Raw genomic sequence first — 22,310 nt, 5'->3', positions numbered from 1 at the left:
GCAATTTTTGGTATCTTGACTGTTACATGAAATTATGTCTTGCCTCACTTGGGTTTTCCAAGATGTTTCTGTTCATTTTCTAACTCATAAAATATTGTCTGATGGAAATTAGATTGATGTACTCCTGAAGATCTTACTGCTCATCATTAAATTATTTTCGTACTGTCATTTGCCCACAAGGGTCGATACATCGTTCACAGGCTTTAAGCAAGACACGCTTAATCGGATATAAAAATACTAACTTTCTTTATATACATACTAGCAGACCGCCTCGGCTTCGCACGGGTCTAAACAAACATTTCAAAAGTTATAAGTTATTACACACTCTCCCATACACATGTATGTACTTTCCCGTTTCTTGTGTGGCTTTATTTTAAAAAATTAAAATGAGGAATATTCGAACATGAAATTATATATTATTTGCAATGAGCTAAAACTTGGTTACGACCTCTAGTCTTTGGTGTCCGTTGTCTTTCTCTCTGATTAAGAAGGCGTTGGGAACGCTCAGAGTTCAAATTCAGATTAAGATTCTCCATCACTGAGTCTTTTTGATACCCTCGCCTGGTAACTATTTCCTGAAAGTTGAGATTCTAGCAATAAATATAGCCTATGTTACTCGGGGTGAATGTAGCTTTCCAATGGTGAAAGAATTTGTGAAATCGGCACAGTAGTTTTTGAGTTCATTCATTACAAACATACATACAAATCTTTCTTTTTTATAATAGTAGTATAGATCAAGCTTAACAGAAACCTATAAGCTTCTATAAATAATCAAACTGAAGGTATAACTAAACACTATTACTATCCTATACACAATAGTAATTGCATATAATGTAACATCATGTCAATTAAGCATTTTTCTTCATCTATCCGGTATTAAGTCTTCAATTGTTGACAGTACGTAATCAATAATATTTACTTTTCCGCAGAGGAATTCATGCAACACAACAGGGTACCGAGAATAATTGAATTAATGTAGTTATTACATATCAACGTAATTCAAGTTCTTCTCATTTCAGAAAAAGGATTACAGACATTAGGATAGCCACAACAGAAACTATTCGACATCACAAATAATATTTTGCTCTATATATATGCACATATGTATATACTTATTTCATTGTGTACAATACATGGGTATTCTTTAGTGAACTATTTCAAGCGAAAGCGAGTGATCGGGCAATTTTAAACTTATTATTATTTTTTTCTATATTACCTTTTGGAAAAATGAACGTAAATTCAGCAGGTTTTTGTAATACATTTAAAATTATTAGAATTATTATAGAATTTTCAATAGATTTCGAATAGTAATCTACCAGCCGAGGTGTTCGGAGTACTAATGTATTTACTGCGGCCGAAATTAGAAAGATGTGGAATATCGGCAGAATTATAGAAAACTTTGACACAAAGGAAAAATGTATTTGTTTTTCCGAAACAGAGGGATTAATTCCAACGAGGTAATTGTGCCGGACCCATAAACTACCTATGGTGGTGTCAAACGACGGCGATACCGCAGTAGGCACATTCCGATATCGGAAAGGAAGGTGTGGCACTCGTTTTGCTGTTTCCAGAGCTAAAGGTACCTGGTTTGATAATGTGAAAATTCCACTACCACAGATTTTCTATTGTAAATCTATGCGTATGCATCACACTGGTCGCATGAAGAGGTGCGAAAAAACAGCTTTAGAAGTGAGCCAGTTTTATCCAGCGCTACCATTTGCGATTGGTTTAATTACTGTCGGGAAGCGGTAGTTATGTACCAAATGGACCAGCAGGTAGCGGTGGGTAAACTGTCGGCCCTGGTAAAGTTGTGCAAATTGATGACAGTAAATTTGGGAAAAGGAAGTACAATAACGGTAATAATATATATATATTTCTAAATTTTATTTATATTAATACTTATTATATTTTCCCCTCATTTTAGGTACGAGAGTAGAAGGCCACTGGGTGTTGAGTATGGTGGAAAACGGAAGTGGCGATTTCCGTTTGGAAGTTTGTCCCGACAATGAGAAATCCTCGGTAGTGCTCATACCGTTAATACATGTTGCCCAAGATACAATCATACATACATATTGTTGGAAAGCGTACGACTACCTATATGATCACGGGTATGAGCACCGGCGCGTTAACCATATTGACCCGGACAATCCTTTTGTGGCAAGGGGTGGAACCCACACTCAGAGGAGGAATCCCAGTGGCGTGTTATCAAGCGATTTTTTGTTAGGGACAATTATAACAACCCCGAAAATTCATTCTGATCATTTTTATTCGATTGCATGTGGCAACATTTATGTTTTGTCATCTTGCAACCTCTTTTTATTATACAAATTAATAGAATTATGCAAAAACTTAAATGTTTATTTACAAAAAATTTTGATATATTTTGTTAAAAATAAATATGTAGAAACAAATTAGTGAAGTGTTAATACAGTATACTCTCGAAAAGTAAATTCTCAGAAAGTAAATAATCGCGGAAAAGTTAATCACCTTTAAGATTACACATGCACCTCGAAAAAGTAAATTTTTTAATTTACTTTTCAGAGAGTGTGATAAAAAATTCGAAACGAAGCAAGCAGCGTTTTTTACGATGTTGCAAAAACACTTACTCTCTTGTTTATCGCGTCTTTTTAGTAAATAAACTCTCCTACTTGATCCACTGGTTTAAAAATGAAAACGATGAAAATCAGGTTTCAGACTTTTTGAATTGTCGTACAAAAATGGTCAGAAAATATATTGCAAAAGAAAAAAAAACAAAAGAATATTCGAGATTTTTTCTCTTCATAGTAAATACATATGTATATATGTAAATGAAAATATGTTTTTCATGTAAATCCATATGTTTTATTGAAGCAAATAAATGAATGAATTTTTTAAGTTTAAAAATGCATTTAATATTATAAAAACAGATAATTTATGTATATATTTGGAAAAGTAAATTATTCGAAAAAGTAAATTACCCAAAAAACCAATCGATTAACTTTTCGAGAGTATACTGTATATATATGTAAAGTGCAAAATATGTGTGAAAAATTCAATATACAGTGAGAAATAACGTGTTTAAAATTGTTAATTTTAAATCTTTAATTGCAAATATCTCAGAAATTAATTATATATATTCGTAATCTGGAGATCCTCCTCTGTCCGCCCATATCCATTTTAACCGCGAAATCGTGGGACGGTGTACTAAAGTTTTCCCTGGGTGTGCTCCACAGTAATGATTACTTTACGCCATTGCACACAGTAATTAATAATTTAAGTCATTGTAATGGCTTCTTTACATCATTGGAATGGTTACTTTACGATAATGCAATGATCCGTAATTGTAATGATTACTTTAGGCCATATCCTCGTCGGTCTCCTACCATCAAACTATCTCTTAATTAGCGAAATCATTGGTACCTTAGTTGTATTAATTCGGTTTAAAAATAATTATACACATTCCATTATTTTAACTTGCTATTGTAATATAACGGTAATGAATTGCGTTCATGGTTTGTTTTTTTTTTTTTGCTCTGCGCGTCGTCTGCTCTTCATCACTTTTTGTTTTCTATCCATATTGTATTCTGCCAACTTTCCTGCTTTGTGACTTTGCGTACACAGGAAGTTTTCCGGTATTTTTAAAATGTTAATGCTCCATCATGGTTTTTGTTGTTGATGTTTTTGTTTGTTTTTGCGCTACGGTTGTTGATGCTGCCATTGCAACTCAAACATAACTTCACATTTGTTTTTAATAAAATGAAATAGCACGAAAACAACAACAAATAAAACTGTAACATAAAAAATACGCGGAAACAAGCAAATCCGCCAAGCCACAACGGGGTATTGTCTCTGCGCCGTAGAGTCCTAGAGCCCTCTGCTCCATGTGCCCCGTCTCCGAGGTTGTTTATTTAATTAAAAATGAAAATAACGCAATGTTGCTAACATTGAAAGTTTTACATCATCAACAGAAACAACAACAGCAACAACAACAGGGGAGTAATGCACTCTGCCAGTGTGATTGTCATTGTCGAAGTTTTATTGTTGTTATTACCTTTGTATTTACTTTACAAAATGTTTCCGCCGCTGAATACACACTCAAATACATATTTATTAATACAAATTTACTCATCTATGAGTTTTTTATTTATTTACCTTTATACATATACTTATATACACATGCACTCATGAGTGCGTATGTGTTTACACATGTCTATTATTTGATGTATTATTGGTGTAATGGTGGCTTGCTGCTTGATGGCACCGACGAAAGTCACCGCCCGGCTGTCAACGAAACATAAAATTGTGTAGTTACCTTTGCAAACTCGTTTAAAGTGACAGAGTTGCCAGAGAGTATCAGAAACACCATTAAATTTTATTTATATCATTAACTAAGATTGCCACTTGGAAAAAATATCCAGTCTTCATTAAGTTCATAACGCAAATAATAGACTGTAAGATCTTGAAAACTCATATATAGCATTACATGTACTTAATTTTTAAAAGGAATAATTTGTGAAACATTCTCGATGTAGTCATTAAGAAACCTGTAAGATTTAGATATAAGCCATGCCTAAGAGTAATCTTTCACCGATTCGGCAAGACTTTGTCTTCTGCGAACAGATATGTTAAACTATTACTACTGATATGTTAATAGTTTCAGGTTTCACTGTTGAATTATAATTATCTAATCCCGTTTTGGCAACTCTCAACTTGAAACTCTTCCTTGAGTTGTTCAAAAGTTTCTTCGTTTTAATTGAAGTCTACTTCCCAATTATTATGGTCGGAGAGAGAGAAATTGATAGATGACGTACTTTACCGGCCTTGTTAATATAACAATATTTCAAAAGAAAGTTTTTTTTTGTAGTACCTTTACTGTCTTTATGGCTGTCTTTCAGAAGATATAATAAAAAAGGACAGTATTATATCTGCGAACGGAAGACATCACCAACCGTATACAAAAATGGAAGCAACCCTTTGGCGTCATAAATATGATCCATCATAACGCGACGTATTTGAAGAAAAATATTCAATTTCAACGTTAAGTCAACCCTTCTATATTGTTACGAAGCATAGAATCTCGCAGCCTCCGAAAACCAAAAGCTGCAACTTTTCACAAACCGATGCTTTCACAACATTTACTGGCTCGTCACCATCTCTAACACGGAGTTATGGTCACGTACCAACCAAACATTGCTTTGTACCGAAATCCTCAAACGAAAATGGGACTGGTTCGGACATGTTCTGAGACGAGATCCAGATACAATCACCCGGAAGGCGATCTACAGGAATCCACAAGGTAGCCCAAGAAAAGGCCGACCCGCTCTAACCGGGAGAAGAAACTTGGACATCGTAATATCTAAGGTCCAAGAAAGTGGGAGTCAAATAAAGAGGGTAGCATAAGGTAGTAATAAATGGAGGAATCTCATTGTGGTCTTTTGTTCCCCCGCGGAGCCACAGGACTCTATATATGTATATAATCCTTTCTTTCAACAAATTATAACCAGTTATCTCGGTGATAGGTACCAATCGGTAGATAGCTTGAATCAGCAGAATTGTAAAAAAGTCCTTTAACTATTAGAGATATTTTGGCGAAATGTGAGCAAGTACTTCATACAATAGCATGAGCCGGTGTTTTGGATAACTGTATAAACAACATGCACTATCTCTTCAAAGCCCAATAAGCTACATAAAATACATTTCAATTTGTTATACCTTTCAACTCCCTTTTTGTCACTTTTCATGCTCTTAAAATTACAAATAGAATTTCTGTTTAGTTTCTAATGACTTATTAGTTTTTCTTACAGTCTTATTAATATTGGATCCCAAATTACGTCTTCAATAAATATATATTATAATTGTTTTGAGAAAACTTAAGCTCTCTTATGGCATTTTTGCAGCTGAGGGATGCTGCAGAATTGTTTCAAGAATCTTCTCAAAAATATATGTTATTTAACTCGGTGTATTAATCAAATACAAAGTGAAAATGAGGGGGATCTAGATGTTATTTATTCATAATAACCATACGCGAGCACTTCTGTGAGTTGGATCGATTTGAATTCGCTGGTAAACATTCCATTGTGATTCAAATAAAGTGCAGTTAACTTGAACAGACTGGTGGAGGGCAAAGAATGGGTTAACTGGTGTATTTCTGTTTTAAATAAAGCAATTTTGCTCATTAGCCGCGAAAAAGCGAAGCAGAAGAATTGAAAGCTCGCAACCACATGATGTATTTATAATGTTATAAAGGGTGTATATTTTAGTGGTATGTAATTTCTTATTGCGATCAAAATGAGCTGTCAAAGTAAGCTAAAGTATTCAAATTTTGACTGTGAAATCATTTTTTCTGATGAATCAAGCTAAGCTCTGGATTACACGTAAATCGGCTGGTTAATTAACCAAATTTGACTACGTAAGACTACATTTTAGGTGGTTATATCAAGCAATTGACTATTTGTCAATTTATTGATGAGAAAAGACAGCTTGGCCTTGATAGAATGTAATCGTATTGGAATTATGATCAAAAATCGGTTAAACATTAAATGTCATGAAATTTGTAAGTTAACAAAACTATGATAGTTGTAATTTTATTCAAGTTTCCGTACTTTATTGAAAGTATAACTTCTATATCTCTAAAAATACACCCTATATGTTCAAATCTCAGCAAAAATATGTACATGGCTGCTATTTAAGTGAACAGGAATACTCGTACATATTATTCCGCGAATGTCTTTATATATGACTGAATAATATATGTATTTACATGCAATGATGACGGTATCATTGTATTTAAAGACAAGGGTTTCTGTCTGCTTTTTATTATTTTGCAATTATACCCAAACAAGCGCCGCACACACACATCTACACACACGTAAAAACATTCAAAAGCATTTCATTGCAAGTAAACACAAAGCGGCGTGCATGTGTGTGTTTGTGTTTTAACTTCAAGTGGTTTCTCTCATAGTGGTCTGCTCATATCCGTAAGCGTTGTTTACATGAGCTGCTGCTGCTGCTGCGTTACTCTTAATAGCCAAGTGGTCGATGGGTAGCCTTGGAGGACACCAAGTGCACAAGTAAATTTATTTGTATGTAATTGAAAAACAAAAACAAAAAAACGCAAACGAGAAACCCTTAACAAGAGCTCACTCAAAGCTTCGAACCTCTTCTCAACAATTATGTATTTGGTCGTGTGCTGCCGGCAAAGCTTACAAGTGACTTGGGGCATACGCTGACAGACATACGCTGACAGCACTCTATACACATAAATAGCTGCGTACTTGCCATCTACGTGTGAGTGAGTGTGTGTGTTTGTGCGCTTGCAATGGCAATAAAAAGGATAACGGCAAATTGGTTGCAGAAATACTGGCGCGTCATTTGAAGGCTGGCTGGCAGGCAGCAAATGAACGTCAACAGGCAGTTGGCAGCTTGTGATTTTATTAACTTTTCTGTTGTTGTTGTAGTTGTCTTCAACTTTTTGTGTGCTTCAATTGCTCTTTTGCTTTGAAAGTTAAAGCGTCTGAAAAAGTGAAGAAAAATTATTGTTTCTTTATATTATTTCTAGACTGTCACTGATCTGGACTGATCCGGTTTCAAGCTTGCTTCCATTGGTTTTGGTACTGAGGTAAAACGCATTATCCAAGTCGTTGGTATGCTTGGCCGTAAGTGGTCTCAAGTCTTAGCCAAGTGAAGACTGGAAATTCGCATAAGAAATATTGTATATTATCTACGCATATCCTAACGTCGGACGATTCTGCTTTTTCAAGTTTCTGAAGGTGAGACCTATCTGCCTGAGTCCATGTGACTCGAGGTCTTTCTTTAACGTCCAGCTTAAGAAAACTGTATTGCCGGCAGTAATGGGTAGGCTACCCAACTTTCCAGCAAAACACACAAACAGCCGTTTGTGAGAAGGCGAACCCGCTTCTGCGGTTGTGCGTAGGGTTTGGGATTCACCACATAAAAACGAAGTACCAATGAAAAATCGACGAAAGCCTCAGATGAGTAACCCCCCTTTTGATCACGACCCCTGCAAACATTTTAAGGATCACGATTTGAAGGCATGCATCTGGTATGTCCGGACCCTTAATTGGAAAGGTGCCTCTGCCCAGCTGATTGATGTCCTCATACGACTAAAGGCTGACATCACCGCCATCCAAGAAGTGCGATGGACAAGAAGGTGGGTCCTTGTGACATCTACTACAGGTGCCATATAAAGGAGCGGAAATTTTGTGTTGGATTTTGGGGTGGGCAAGAATCTTCAACACATTGCTTATTTGCGCTCACGCCCCAACAGAAGAGAAGGACGATGTGACCAAAGATGTTTTCTATGAGCGCCTAGAACTCTCCTACGAGCGCTGCCCCCTCCACGATGTCAAAATCGTGCAATCGCCTCTGTGCAGCAAAATACGCCCGTTAACCTGCTGAATGGCAGTGAAAGTACAACACCAGGAGATGGCGAACCCGATTCCCCAATCGATGACGATGAAACAGATGTTCCATTACCCAACCATGAAGAAATTTGAATAGCAATTACCCGCCTGAGGAACAACAAAGCGGCAGGGGCCGAGCTATTCAAATATGGCGGCGAAGAACTGATAAGGTGCATGTATCGCTCCTATGCAGAATATGTTCGGAAGAAAGCATGCCTGACGATTGGATTCTCAGTGTGATCTGCCCAATCCATAAAAAGGGAGATCCCATAATCTGTGCCAATTATGGTGGGATAAGCCTCCTTAACATCGGTTATAAGGTTCTTTCGAGCGTACTGTGTGAAAGACTAAAGCCCACCGTCAACAAACTGATTGGATCCACACTGATAAGCTTTAGGCCTGGAAAATCCACAACTGACCAGATATTCACCATTCGCCAAATTTTGAGAAGACCCGTGAAAATAGGATTGACACACACCACTTTTTTTTATCGATTTTAAAGCTGCATTGGACAGCACGAAAAGGAGCTGCCTTTATGCCGCGATGTCTGAATTTGGCAAAACTAATACGGATGTGTTGAGGTTGAGCAACACAAAAGCTCCATTACGATTGGGAAGGACCTCTCCGAGCCGTTCGATACCAAACGAGGTATCAGACAGGGCGATTCACTATCGTGTGACTTCCTTAATTTGATGTTGGAAAAAATAATACGAACTGCAGAGCTAAATAAAGAAGGTTAAATTTTCTGCTGGCGTAAGCCGATGATATCGATATCATTGGAAACAACAACCGCGCCGTTAGTTCTGCTTTTTCCCGCTTGGATAAGGAAGTGAAGCGAATAGGTCACTTGCGGACAAGGCGAAATATCTCCATTCATCAAATAAAAAGTCGGCGCATTCGCGTCTTGGGTCCCACGTCACTGTTGACAATCATAACTTCGAAGTCGAAGTACCTGGGAACCAGCATCAACAATACCAACAATGTCAGCCGCGAAATCCAGCACAGAATCACTCTTGCCAACAGGTGCTACTTTGGACTGAGTATGCAATTGAACAGTAAAGTCCTCTCTCGCCAACCAAATTCAAACTCTACAAGTCGCTTATCATTCCCATCCAGCTTTATGGTGCAGAAGCGTGGACGATCTCAACATCAGATGAGACGACACTAGGAGTTTTCGAGAGGAACATTTTGGGCAAGATTTACGGTACTCAGAACATTGGCAACGGCGAATACCGCAGACGATGGAACGATGAGCTGTATGAGTTATACGACGACATTGACATATTTCAGCGAATAAATAGACAGCGGCTACGCTGGCTGGGTCATGTTATCCGAAAGGACGAAAGCACGCCTGCTCTGAAAGTGTTCGATGCAGTACCCGCCGGAGGAAGCCGAGGAAAGTTGTGTCTACGTTACCTGAATGAACCTGGATTTTCATCCGGCGAAGGGCTGTGAACTCAGCAGAATTCCTGAAAATTAATTGGGACATATTAACAACAATAAAAGTCAAAGGATGGAGACAGATTTTTATCTGAAAAGTTTTCTCCAATATAGGACAAATCAATACCGATTTCATGACTTCATGATTTATAATTTTTTGAGGAATGGGCAGAATTTATAAGCTGGTTAATTTGTTTTAAATTGTACTGCCTTTTCGATGCTTGCTACCATAGTAGACATAGTATTATCGGAGCTGAAATGAAGTTCCAGTTAAACCTGTGTCACTAGAACGGGCTTTTACTCGTTATTCCAAATACAGCTTGATAGAATTATAGTATTTTATAAACTTTAGATATATTGCTGTTATTTAATTTATGTCGATTTCCATACAGTACTTCATATCTTATTTGTAGACTAGGTAGGACAAGACAAATTCTTAGAAACAGTGCATCTGATGATCCATTCAATTAATTAAGAGATATTTTAAAAATAAATGTGTTATTGTTAAAAGCACATTGTTTTAAAAACGATTTCTAAGTCTAAATTTTAATTCCGAGCAAAAACTCCGCACAGAGTTCGTTACAAGACAATCAAGTGCAGTTCTTTATCATTTTTAGTTCACCTCCAATCTCGCTGCGTTGCTTTCTTCAAGACTTTTTTGCTTTGTTATGGCCACATTGTAGTATTTTTAGCAATGCTCCGAGGTCAGCGTTCAATCTGTTTGATGGCAGCCATCTCACTTCCATCATTGCGCCTGCTAAACCTTTCTCACTCCTCGCCCCCGATTCATACAATTGGAGCTCCCATGCTACACACAATAAGCGACTGAATGAACGCTTTGATTAACATTTCTCCACGTTTTTGTTGTGCTTTTCGCAGTTTTCACACAATTTCCACCGCCCTGGATGTCAGCGCTCTACGCTGTGCACTCTGCGCTGTGTTGTGTTTGTTTCGACATTTTGACGTTTTTTTGTGCGATTTGCTTTATTACTTTGTGTTGCAGCTTTTCCGTTGTTGGTGGTAATCCAACTCTACTCTTGCTCTACCGCCAGCTATTGTTACATATACAGGTTTTTTTGCTAATGGTCATGTTGTTGTGTTTGTTGTTGGTATTAAAGCGTGTTAATGGGCAATGACTATTGTGTTTTTGTTGTGAGTCGTTGTTCTTGCATTGTTATTACTGTTGTTGTTGTTGTTAATCAGCCCTGGGGAATTATGATGATGCTTAATTACATTAAAACAACTCCGTGTGCTCTTTTGTGGGCGTAGCTGCACGCTTTGCACACACTTTTCCTCGCAACTTTTTATTTATGCTGCTCTCGTCACTTCTCGCTTGTATTTATATTTTCCTTTTGAGCATACTTTTGTGCGCGTTTTCATTTTCGCTTGGAGGCTTCCAGCAGCAGGAAAAAAAACGCTGATGACCACTGCTGGCGGGAGTGGAGCGGCGACATTGGATATGGACTTTAATTCTTTTGCCTTCGACTTGCGCGGGACACTTGGGATTTTCGCTTTATACCTCGCTCGCAGCAAAGAAATATAAAAATGTTGCGGGGCGAAGCTTTATAAAGTAAGCTGCAGGCCATGCTTTTGTGGACAAAGTTCAGCTAAGGGCACAAATTGGTCATAAAAAAAATAGCATGTTGTTTTTATTAATTGAAAGTGCCTGCGAAAATATTTTCTCTCCGTGTTTGTAATAATTTTTCAATTTTTGAAATATTAGATTTTGCACATTTTGCGGGGGAAGACAAAATTGTTGATATACATCCTTATGTACAATATATTTCGTTTGTAAAAAACATTTTGCGAGATTCATAATAGAACATTCCAAAATAGTTAATTAAGTTTTGTTTATCTAAATGTTGTTTGAAACATTTGTTGTGCCTGTTTCTATCATTATTAGTTTTTGTCCCGCCTTCTAAGTGCTCTAATTTGCACATCTTATAAACTACTAGGTCTGTGTGAATCAATCTGAATTTAAATTATGCATATTTTTATGTAATTTTGGAGATCAGACCACAATAGCCACATTCACCTTAGATATGAAGGTTATAAACAAATTACGATTGCATTTTATTTGTAGAAATAAGCAAAAGTTTTCATTTTTGTATACTGCAAGTGATGGCATTAAAAGTTCTATGCAGTTTCAGTTTATACTACCAACCGGTGTTCAGTGCTTTGGGGAAGCGCTATATAAACAGGTAGACTATTTCACTGATCGTGACTTGAACGCATCGGTTTAGAGATTTGCTTTTAAACTTTTATTATATTAGTTTTTAAAAGTTGTGGTAATAGCCGGTGCAAGGTGTGGCTAATACGAAAATAAGGTGCTACCAAATTCCTTAAAATCAATTATTTGGAAAACAATGTCTAGAATTTAGTTCAAAATAAAAATTTAGAAGGTTGAAATTGGTTTCATATATTTTACCGTTTCTAGGATATTTTAATAATACTTTTTAATATATTATAGTGCAATTATAGAACAAGCAATACGATTCGAAATCCGGATGTCTGTCTGTCCGTCCGTGCGAGCGATAACTTGAGTAAACTTGAGGTATGTTAATGAAACTTGGTACACACATCCCTAGGATACATTTAACTTTAGTATCTTATCACGCTCCATGAAAATGGGTGAAATCAGATAAAAACCACACCCAGCCATATACAATGGTTATGTTGCAAATGACTTAAAGTGGATTAGCTCACTAACTAAAAACGTCAGAAATTTTTTCAGAAAGGTGGTACAGAAAGGCTGCACTCAGATTGGTATAAAAAATTGAAAATGGGCGTAGCCAATGTCAACTAAATTTAGTGCATACGTTAATGACAACCCAGTATTACCAAAATGGGCTAAACCGGTCCACGATTACGCATATAACTCAATTGTGAATTCAGTCTGATTCGTTCATTTTGATCAAGATACCAATGAAGATTAATGAAGATATCGGACACACAGTCAATCTAAACCAGAAATATCTGAACATTTTAATCAATATAATATATTATTGTATATTGAGTTGCAGAGTGCCAATAGAGAGTGTCGCCACTGACATGCGGCTTCACTCCCACTGGGTGCATGTCTACATGGTTCGCATGCTTACTGTCACAGCCTAGTAGTGACGAATGCCTATTGGATGGGGCTGTTAGATTGTGAAGAATGCCATGAGCATACTATGAAAGGAAACAATAGAACAGCTTTAGGTATTTGAACTCTCCAACGTTGCACAATGGTTCAGCTTGTATGAAGGCGCGGTCATAAATACTTCCCGTTGAGACATCGCTATGAAATTTTCACCAAAAATCTAGAAAAATATTTTAAATATATATTAAAAAAATTGTCCCCATCGGACTACTAGGTCCTATAGCACCCATAGAACAGTAATTGCTATTATATGGCAATGATGTGCACCAAAAGAGTAACACCAGAAACGTCAATTATAATTACAGTAATAATATGAGTCAGACCAGAAAGCGTAAAAATATACCAGAAACCAAAACCAAACCACCCCCAATTTTGAGTTTTAGAAAAGTAATGACAAATTCGTAATCGGCGACACCGATTTTTTTTGGTTATGTCAAAACCCTGAGCTGAGGTGAAATTGACCTTGTAAGGCCGCCAATCCTTTTATAGAACGTCCTACAAGTATAAGCCGTTCCCAAATGGTGAGGGATTTTATGGCAGAACTATTTATTATCGAATTGCGTCCCTTTTAGCGTGGTCCTTAACTAGAACAAAACATGCGGTATCCACACTCTCCAACTGGACAGATTATACATAAATACATAAATAAGAAATCTTTTTTGTATTTAATCTACAGTTTTTTTGGGCCGCAAGCATTGTCGCTCTATTGGCAATTGTGATTAGTATTCAATTTGTTGTTTTCGCTGAAAATCATTATTAAGCAAGCGACACCCATTAAGAATTTAATTGATGACATTAGCTCTAACTAGAGAGAGCTATTTATATTAAACCAAGTGTCGTTGCTAATTAGCTGACAACAGCTATATTTTCATTTATGTATATATTTGAGAACTGAAACCTCAATATCTTCTAAAAATAATATTAGCCTCTGGAGTTATATGTATGTATAAACGAGAATTTTGAGATGCGATTAAGGAAACCATAGAATTTATAACGAATTCAATATTATTTTAATCTATATTCAGACTATAATTATAAGAGGGGTATTCAGACCAGCACGGTTCATTCGTTTGTCGTTATTAGATTTTTAACTGTATTTTGCTTTTGTAAAATTACCAAAGTATCGTTCTACCGAATAACGAAGTACCAATCTGACAAGCTTGATAATTTTTTCGTTACTTGGTAACATCAGATTTCCTATTTGTTTTGTGTCGTTGCCTAAAAGTTCATTTAATTTTTATTTCAAATGTTAAAATTTACCCCACTTAAGTGACGAATTACCAAATTAACAGGTTCGGTCTGAATACCCTTATATGTTCTGTTCGAACAACACACTTTTTAACGAAGTTCATTTTCAATTCGAAGACTATTGTCGAGAAAAATTCACACGCAGACGTCTCGAAGCCAATACTTTCTGTGTTAAAAGAATGAGCTATATTCATATCTACACAGCCATACTTGTCTTAAAAATACAATAATTTTTTCCATAGAAAGATATCGGTTCGTATTGTTGTTCTTTTTTTAACAATTTAACCGTGAATTAACCAGGCATATAAAACCTGGTGCCTTTAACGAAAATGGGTTGTTGAGCAATGCAAGGAATCCATAGGATATGATACCATTCGTAAAGAGATGGTTGGTGGCTTCTTCGACGCCAATGCCAATACAGCCCAATAACTACATAGTGATTGGTCCCAATGACACAAGAGTGCGTATTGATAAATTCAATACAATTTCATTCACGACTTCGTCCGTGGCCACTTTACATGAATTTCCCGGTAGAGATCCTAACGAAACATACACTTAGTGGTCCACCATTTTTTGGACGTGAACGTCCCCCTAGGGGTAAATTGGATCCCAACAAGATTGAGGATATCATACATTGTGTGACGTCTCGCACTTCTTGCACCAATAACAATAACTATGAAATGCGCCGTTACTAGAAATAGGTTTAGACGTCTCAGTAGGACTCCGATGCATTGTAATTGAATCCAATAATTAAAAAAAATAACACTGTCGTTCACTCTTTTTGGTATGATTACCATCTCCCTTAGAAAAGGGAACGTATAAGCGTGATGTATTATATCTTAACAAAGTTGGTACATAGTGTTATAAGAATAAGGTGATTATTAGCGTATGAAATTATAGCTATATGCGTTGTATTAAATTATCAAATATTAATCGAATCAAAAAAATGTCGATCATTCAAAAGAAGCAAAATATTTGAGTAATTATTTTTCAGGTAGTTGAAGACTCAGTACAAATCGAGTATTTCAAAGCCTTCCCATAATATTTCACATAACATATGAAAACTGAAACGTTTTCGAATGACCTACGAATTATTCACTCCATGGCGGTCAACGAATCGAGATACGCTCTGCATACACAAAAAACCAAAAGAGTGGTGACAACCGCGAGATATTGGAAAAGAAGAGAGGAAAACAAGATGAAAAACTCGTATGAAAATGCAAAAAACGATTAAAATGAAAGATATTTTCGGTGGATATGGAAAATTATCAATGATTGCATTGAAATTGGGTATTGGTAAGCAAAATGAAAAGGAAACCGAAGTAAACAGCAATTGGCTGTGGCAGTGGATGATGGCAATTCGTTGACCACAGACAGGAGGCGTGGCAGACGCATGTCACTAATAACTGTAAAGAGAAGCTTAATAAAATGTATGCAAAGAAATCGAACTGAAAACTAGCTTGCCGGATTTAACAAATTGCGCATAAATAGGGCAGTTCAATGGGGACTTCACCGTAATTCGGATGCGTTGTGGACGGTTTTGGTTGTGCTTATATTTTTCTGTTTTTGTTTTGATTATTATCTTCCGTATTATTTCAAATTATTTATATTGTGATGACTTTGATTTTAAGACTTGTATCTGGAGTCGTCTACCTGTTCTTACACCACAATCACCACACTCGGGGGTTCTTAAGATATTTATTAATTAAAATGGTAACAAGAGTTTTGAACAGAATTAATGTTTTGGTAGAATTATCCTAAGTCCAGATGATTGATTAAAACCATATATGTAAATGTACATATATCTTACATAGTGGAATATCTTAATATTTTTCAAACTGAGATCGATTTACTTTTGCGTCAAGTTTAAGCCCTATGTTTATAATTTTATAGTTTAAAGATATACAAGTATCTAAGTTATCTACTTACTTTACAACTCTTAGACACGAAAAAATAAGAATTTTCAGTATTTTTTGCTATTAAATCATGTTATTTTACAAAAGTAATTTTGCATCTGCAGACAAAAAAAGAAATAGGCCGAAATGCGTGAGTACGAAGAGCTTGAGAAGCTGGCAGACAGAGGTAATGCTCGAAAATTTTATGAAAAAATGAAGCGACTTAACGAAGGTTTCAAGACCGGAGCATCCTCATGTAGAGACCAAGGTGGTAATCTGGTAACCGATGTCCAGGGCATACTGGGATTATGGAGGGAACACTTCTCCGACCTGCTGAACGGCAGTGAGAGTACAACACCAGGAGATGGCGAACCCGATCCCCCAATCGATAAAGATGGAACAGATGTACCATTACCCGACCATGAACAAATTCGAATAGCAATTACCCGCTTGAAGAACAACAAAGCGGCGGGGGCCGATAGACTACCGGCAGAACTATTCAAATACGGCGGCGAAGAACTGATAAGGTGCATGCTTTAGACCTGGAAAATCGACAACTGACCAGATATTCACCATGCGCCAAATTTTGGAGAAGACCCGTGAAAAGAGGATCGACACACACCACCTTTTTGTCGATTTAAAAGCTGCTTTCGACAGCACGAAAAGGAATAGCCTTTACGCCGCGATGTCTGAATTTGGTATCCCCGCAAAACTAATACGGCTGTGTAAATTGACATTGAGCAACACCAAAAGCTCCGTCTTGATTGGGAAGGACCTCTCCGAGCCGTTCGATACCAAACGAGGTTTCAGACAAGGTGACTCACTATCGTGCGACTTCTTTAACCTGATGCTGGAAAAAATTATAAGAGCTGCAGAGCTAAACCGAGAAGGTACAATCTTCTACAAGAGTGTACAGCTCCTGGCGTACGCCGATGATATTGATATCATCGGAAGCAACAACCGCGCCGTTTGTTCTGCTTTTTCCCGCATGGATAAGGAGGCGAAGCGAATGGGTCTGGAGGTGAATGAGGACAAGACGAAATATCTCCTGGCATCAAGCAAACAGTCGGCGCATTCGCGTCTTGGCTCCCACGTCACTGTTGACAGTCATAACTTCGAGGTCGTAGATAATTTCGTATACCTGGGAACCAGCATCAACAACACGAACAATGTCAGCCTCGAAATCCAGCGCAGAATAACTCTTGCCAACAGGTGCTACTTTGGACTGAGTAGGCAATTGAACAGTAAAGTCCTCTCTCGACGAACCAAAATCAAGCTCTACAAGTCGCTTATCATTCCCGTCCTGCTTTACGGTGCAGAAGCTTGGACGATGTCAACATCAGATGAGACGACACTAGGAGTTTTCGAGAGGAAAATTTTGCGCAAGATTTATGGTCCTCAGAACATTGGCAACGGCGAATACCGCAGACGATATAACGATGAGCTGTACGAGTTATACGACGACATTGACATTGTTCAGCGAATAAAAAGACAGCGGCTACGCTGGCTAGGTCATGTTGTCCGAATGGACGAAAACACTCCAGCCCTAAAAGTGTTCGATGCAGTACCCGCCGGAGGAAGCAGAGGAAAACACAGAAATATAATTTCCAAAGTTATAGCAGTTTGTATTGACCCAATTTCAAAAAGAGATCCTCGCGGTGACAATCTTAAGTCCTTGGTGATACATCTAAAAGCAATTGGATAAGAAAAATTAGTTGTATAAATAGATAATCCTGGGTCGGATCGAATTTTTTTTTAATTAACAAAATGGCGGCTTCAGGAAATTTCGTGAAAAAATCAATCTTAATCTCAGAAAACTCTGACATATCGGAATTAAAAAAAAGTAAAAAACTTCGATCAGGCACAGGATTATAATGTATTCTAAAACTGTATAAATTTCATTGAAATCTACTGAGCAGTTTTCGAGTTGTCACCAACTTTGGGCGTTTGAGAGTGCACGGACGCTCTTTGTTATTTGTCGAATAACTCTAAAAGTAATTATCGGATCAACTTCAAATTTTCAGAGAATATTTTTAAGATGTTACACTTAACGAAAATGCAAAAAATGGAAAATTAATTTTTTGAAAATCCTGACTACCTCTAAACCTTAAATCAGCTGAAAACAACTCAACTTTAAAGCAACTAAAATCTTTGTTTCCATTGCGAATTACAACCAGTATCAGTTGTATTTGCATAGTTGGATAAACATGTGAACCCATAATTAAGTAGCTGATGATAGTCAACTCTCTTGGAGATTCAAGTAAAAAGTGTTTTTGAAATTTTAATGTGTTTTTGATAAAGTTTTATTGTTTTTAACTTTCGTTGAACGGCAGAGTCACTTATTTTGAACTCTATATTTTTCTATATATTTGTACATATATAGAAAAAGGTCACGAGAAAGTTGTAAATCAACGCTACTACACAACTGAAGCTGAGTTGAGTTGTAAAGAGTAATTGGAACATTAGTCAGAAAAGATTTTTTACTATGGAAATGACTTATTACACAAATGGAATCTTCAACCGAAATAAGTTTCACGCTTGACTATATTGCACTGAAATTTAGTCAAAATATACATGTACATATGTATATAGTATGTATGTATATGAGGCAGTTTCAGATTTTGGTCGTTATGTAAAAATGGACGGAACAATTTTTTTCATGTGAAAATTTTGCAAATGGCGACCACAAGCACACGGCTGAAGAGGTGAAGCATTGGCAGCATACGCGTAGCCGACTGCAACCAATTTCCTGAAGCCTTGACTGTGAGTATATCTAAATACCGACAGACAAGTGGAATATTTGTATGCGCGTGTTTGACATTTTCAGCTTTTCGTAGTTGGTTTAATAAGTATATATTTGGCTACAAATATGTGCATGTGCCAGTGTATTTACATACACATTTGCCATACATATTTTTATAACACGTTTCCCGTGTAAAAATTGTGGGTTCCGCTCTGCTGACTGCAAGGCTCATCACCATGCCTTTGATGCGAGTTCCTTCTGCATGTGTGTTGGTGCTTGAGCTGCAGCCAACCATTTTTGGTGCCACCAATCAGCACCTTGCCATCCTGCCCGCCGGCACCTCGACAGCTGTTATCCTGTTTTCACATGGAAACTGTTGTCAGTCTCTGCATGTGTTGTTGGCTGTTTGCAGAGTGGAGGTAAATGCAGATTTTATTTATCCGCCAGTGCAAACTGCAACGCTGCCTTTTTTGTCGGCAAATAGTATGTATAAATGCAGGGTATTTTTTCAATTTATTTCGCATTCGCACACGGAGATAAATAAATTTCATTTATTTTTTGGGTACGATTGAACGCGTCCGCATGATGACGCCATTTCGGCGGTGAAAAATATGTGGAGCATGAAGAAGACTGGCGGCTGGCGGCAGTGCAAGGGCAACGAATGGTTTCAGTGGCTGCCGGGGTCACTGGTGTGTTGCAGCACTGGATGAGTATTGGCATTAATATCTGTGTGTGTGTTTGTGTTTTCATCACGGAAATTGCGTCATTCAAAGCAGCCAAATATCAGTGAGGCGGCAAATAAGCGAAGACAATAACAAAAAACCAACACAATAGTCCATATAAATATCAGTCACTGTGTACCTATAAAATATATGAAGCAAATCTCTGCTTGACCACTCTTATATTTTTGGATGTTCATTCAATTATCTGGTAATGCCACAATATAGAAGGATTTAAACCGGAGCAAAACATGTTCTCTCTACACACTTCTTTTCAATAGCATTATGCATCTGCGATAGGTAATATATAATATATACTGAGTGCTTGGTACGGGAAGACAGATTAATTTATCCTTTTTATCTCCGCAAACATAACACGATGAGATCATATACAGTAAGAATTTGAAATGAATGTTGGTGATTTGCATACTTATACATAGTCCGCATAAAGAATACTATTTAGATGTAGACAAAAATGAAATATAAAATAGTTGCGTTAGTTAGATTCTTTTTGATGATGCAACCAATTTTGATGATATCAAGTTTTTTTTTATTCATCTCCTCATCGAATAGCAAAATAATCTCTTGTTAATATTGAACCCAGCCACAATTCAATCTAATAATCCGATGAAGCCATAATACAATTAGACTTCGTAAATCTGCGAATTTATTCACTGAAATAGTACGAGAAGTCGTATGAGAATAGAGACTTATTAGTATGACCTGAGTTCGTACATAACTACATACTAATCGATTTAAGATGAATGAGTTCTTATCCTGGGGATTCCTTGGATCCCAACCGATTTACCTTTTGATTTTTGCGATTCGTGCTGCATTGATCATGATCTCAAACTATTCGCTTTAAGTGAGACAACAAGTGTGTTGCAATAGCTAGACCAAAACAAAGTTGAACACCAAAAGGTTTCTCACCACCTAATATCTCCCCATCAGAAACTCCATTAGACAGTGGAATCGATAGAATTCAAACGATGAGTGGAGTTGATGAGACGGATGATGAGATTGCCTTTGCGAATACCTAGCTTTCGGTCGACATTGAAGGGTGTCTTTCACAGCTCCTAATATTTCAATTTAGAAAAATTGGGTAACGGTGGTAGAAAAACTGATAATTTCCATCAAATCGATTTAGTCGTTATATAGTGTTTAACTGGGAATTGATTTGGAGAGCAATGTACCTACTGTAAATGCTGTCACTTGCGGTCAGTCGCTTTCACAACCTCTTTATGATGATGAATGTCGCTTAGTATTGGCCTATGATTAGAAATAAATTTGAAATGGCCCGAAAAATGTTATATCTGAGCGATAATATATATATTTATATTGTATATTGTGATATAATATCGATATAGTCTGATCATGTTTCCTAAAGACAGCATGAAGATGGTATATTCAATAAGACAAGAAGGAACATACATTTTTTTTACAATGTTATTCGATTTTCATTTGCTTTGTTGGTTCACTTGATGGTCGAATCTTCAAAGTCGGCAATGCTTGGTACTCTGTTACTATGTATAATGTTGTTACAAAGAGCACCATAAACCAAACGGAATATCGTTCATGCATAGTTTAATATTTAAACTTCTATATAATTTGCATATCAAATAGGAATTATGCAGGAGTTTAGTGTTTATCTCATATTCTTCTTGAACATGCATATGTAAACAACTCAATGTTGTTCCTGTATATAGCCGTATATCCACCTGTTTCTGTTAAAACAACAAATGCAAGGAATTTTCATTAGAACGGAACTCACAGCTAATAATTGATTATAATCAATGTACGAAACTATATTTGAATATAAGCAGCCAATAAACAAAATGGAGCGAATATCCTACTTTGTAAAATATTTGGCGTTAAATGTTGCCAAATACAAACAAATATGCTCATAAAATACACAAACAAAGAGAAATAACAGTAAATAGCTCATTGCGAAACTTACACATAGCAAACATGGATGAGAAATTGCCGAAAACAAAAACAACAAAATAGAACTGGATCAATTGATGAGTAGCCAAAGCATTCGTTCATTCACCAGTTCCGCCAACGATTGTTCTCATTTCGCTTCGCCGGAATAACGTGCAAACTTGTATGCAAAGCATTTTAATTTAATTAAATGAAATTGATTTCAATTTAACCCCATTCAAAAGCAGACATTAATTGCCAGCGATAATCCCCGCACGCTGAGGGGATGAGAGTCAACTGAAATCCAATAAAGCGAAATGAAAGGCTTTGTTATTGTTTGTGTGCTGCGCGGCACAACAACAACAACAACAACAGCACAACAAATACCGTCAACTAGTAAAAAAAGCATCAAAAGCTGTGGAAAAGTTGAAAATCCCTTTTGGAGCATAATCTCTTCCCGTATTTAATTTCAACGTGCTGCACAATTTGTTGTTATTGTTGTGGATATACGTTTTTTTACTCGGTTTTCACTCGTTTAGCTGATTTCTGACTTTTTCTCCTCCACACTTAACACTATTGATATTGCTGGAGTAATTGTTGTTGTTGTTGCTGTCGCTGTTTGCGCCGTCAATTATGCTTGATTTCTCGCTTATAGCAACCGGCGTTTTTGTTTGTTCCATTGGGCGCCAAATCACGGCGTGTCAATAGCACACACCCCGAAAAAACGTTACACCCGCTTAAGCTGGCGGCCACACACCCACACCGACACACGCCCACCGAGACACACACTCATTTAATTTG

At 36.9% G+C, this 22,310-nt stretch overlaps 1 pseudogene; it reads left to right on the top strand.

The window, feature by feature from the left end:
• Window positions 1-1,485: 1,485 nt before the first annotated feature.
• LOC114804298 (uncharacterized) lies at window positions 1,486-18,581 on the top strand (annotated as a pseudogene).
• Window positions 18,582-22,310: the final 3,729 nt, after the last annotated feature.

Source organism: Zeugodacus cucurbitae, chromosome 4 (genome assembly GCF_028554725.1).
Source record: "Zeugodacus cucurbitae isolate PBARC_wt_2022May chromosome 4, idZeuCucr1.2, whole genome shotgun sequence".
Classification (NCBI taxonomy): Eukaryota; Metazoa; Arthropoda; class Insecta; order Diptera; family Tephritidae; genus Zeugodacus; species Zeugodacus cucurbitae.
This window is presented reverse-complemented; position numbering and strand designations above follow the sequence as displayed.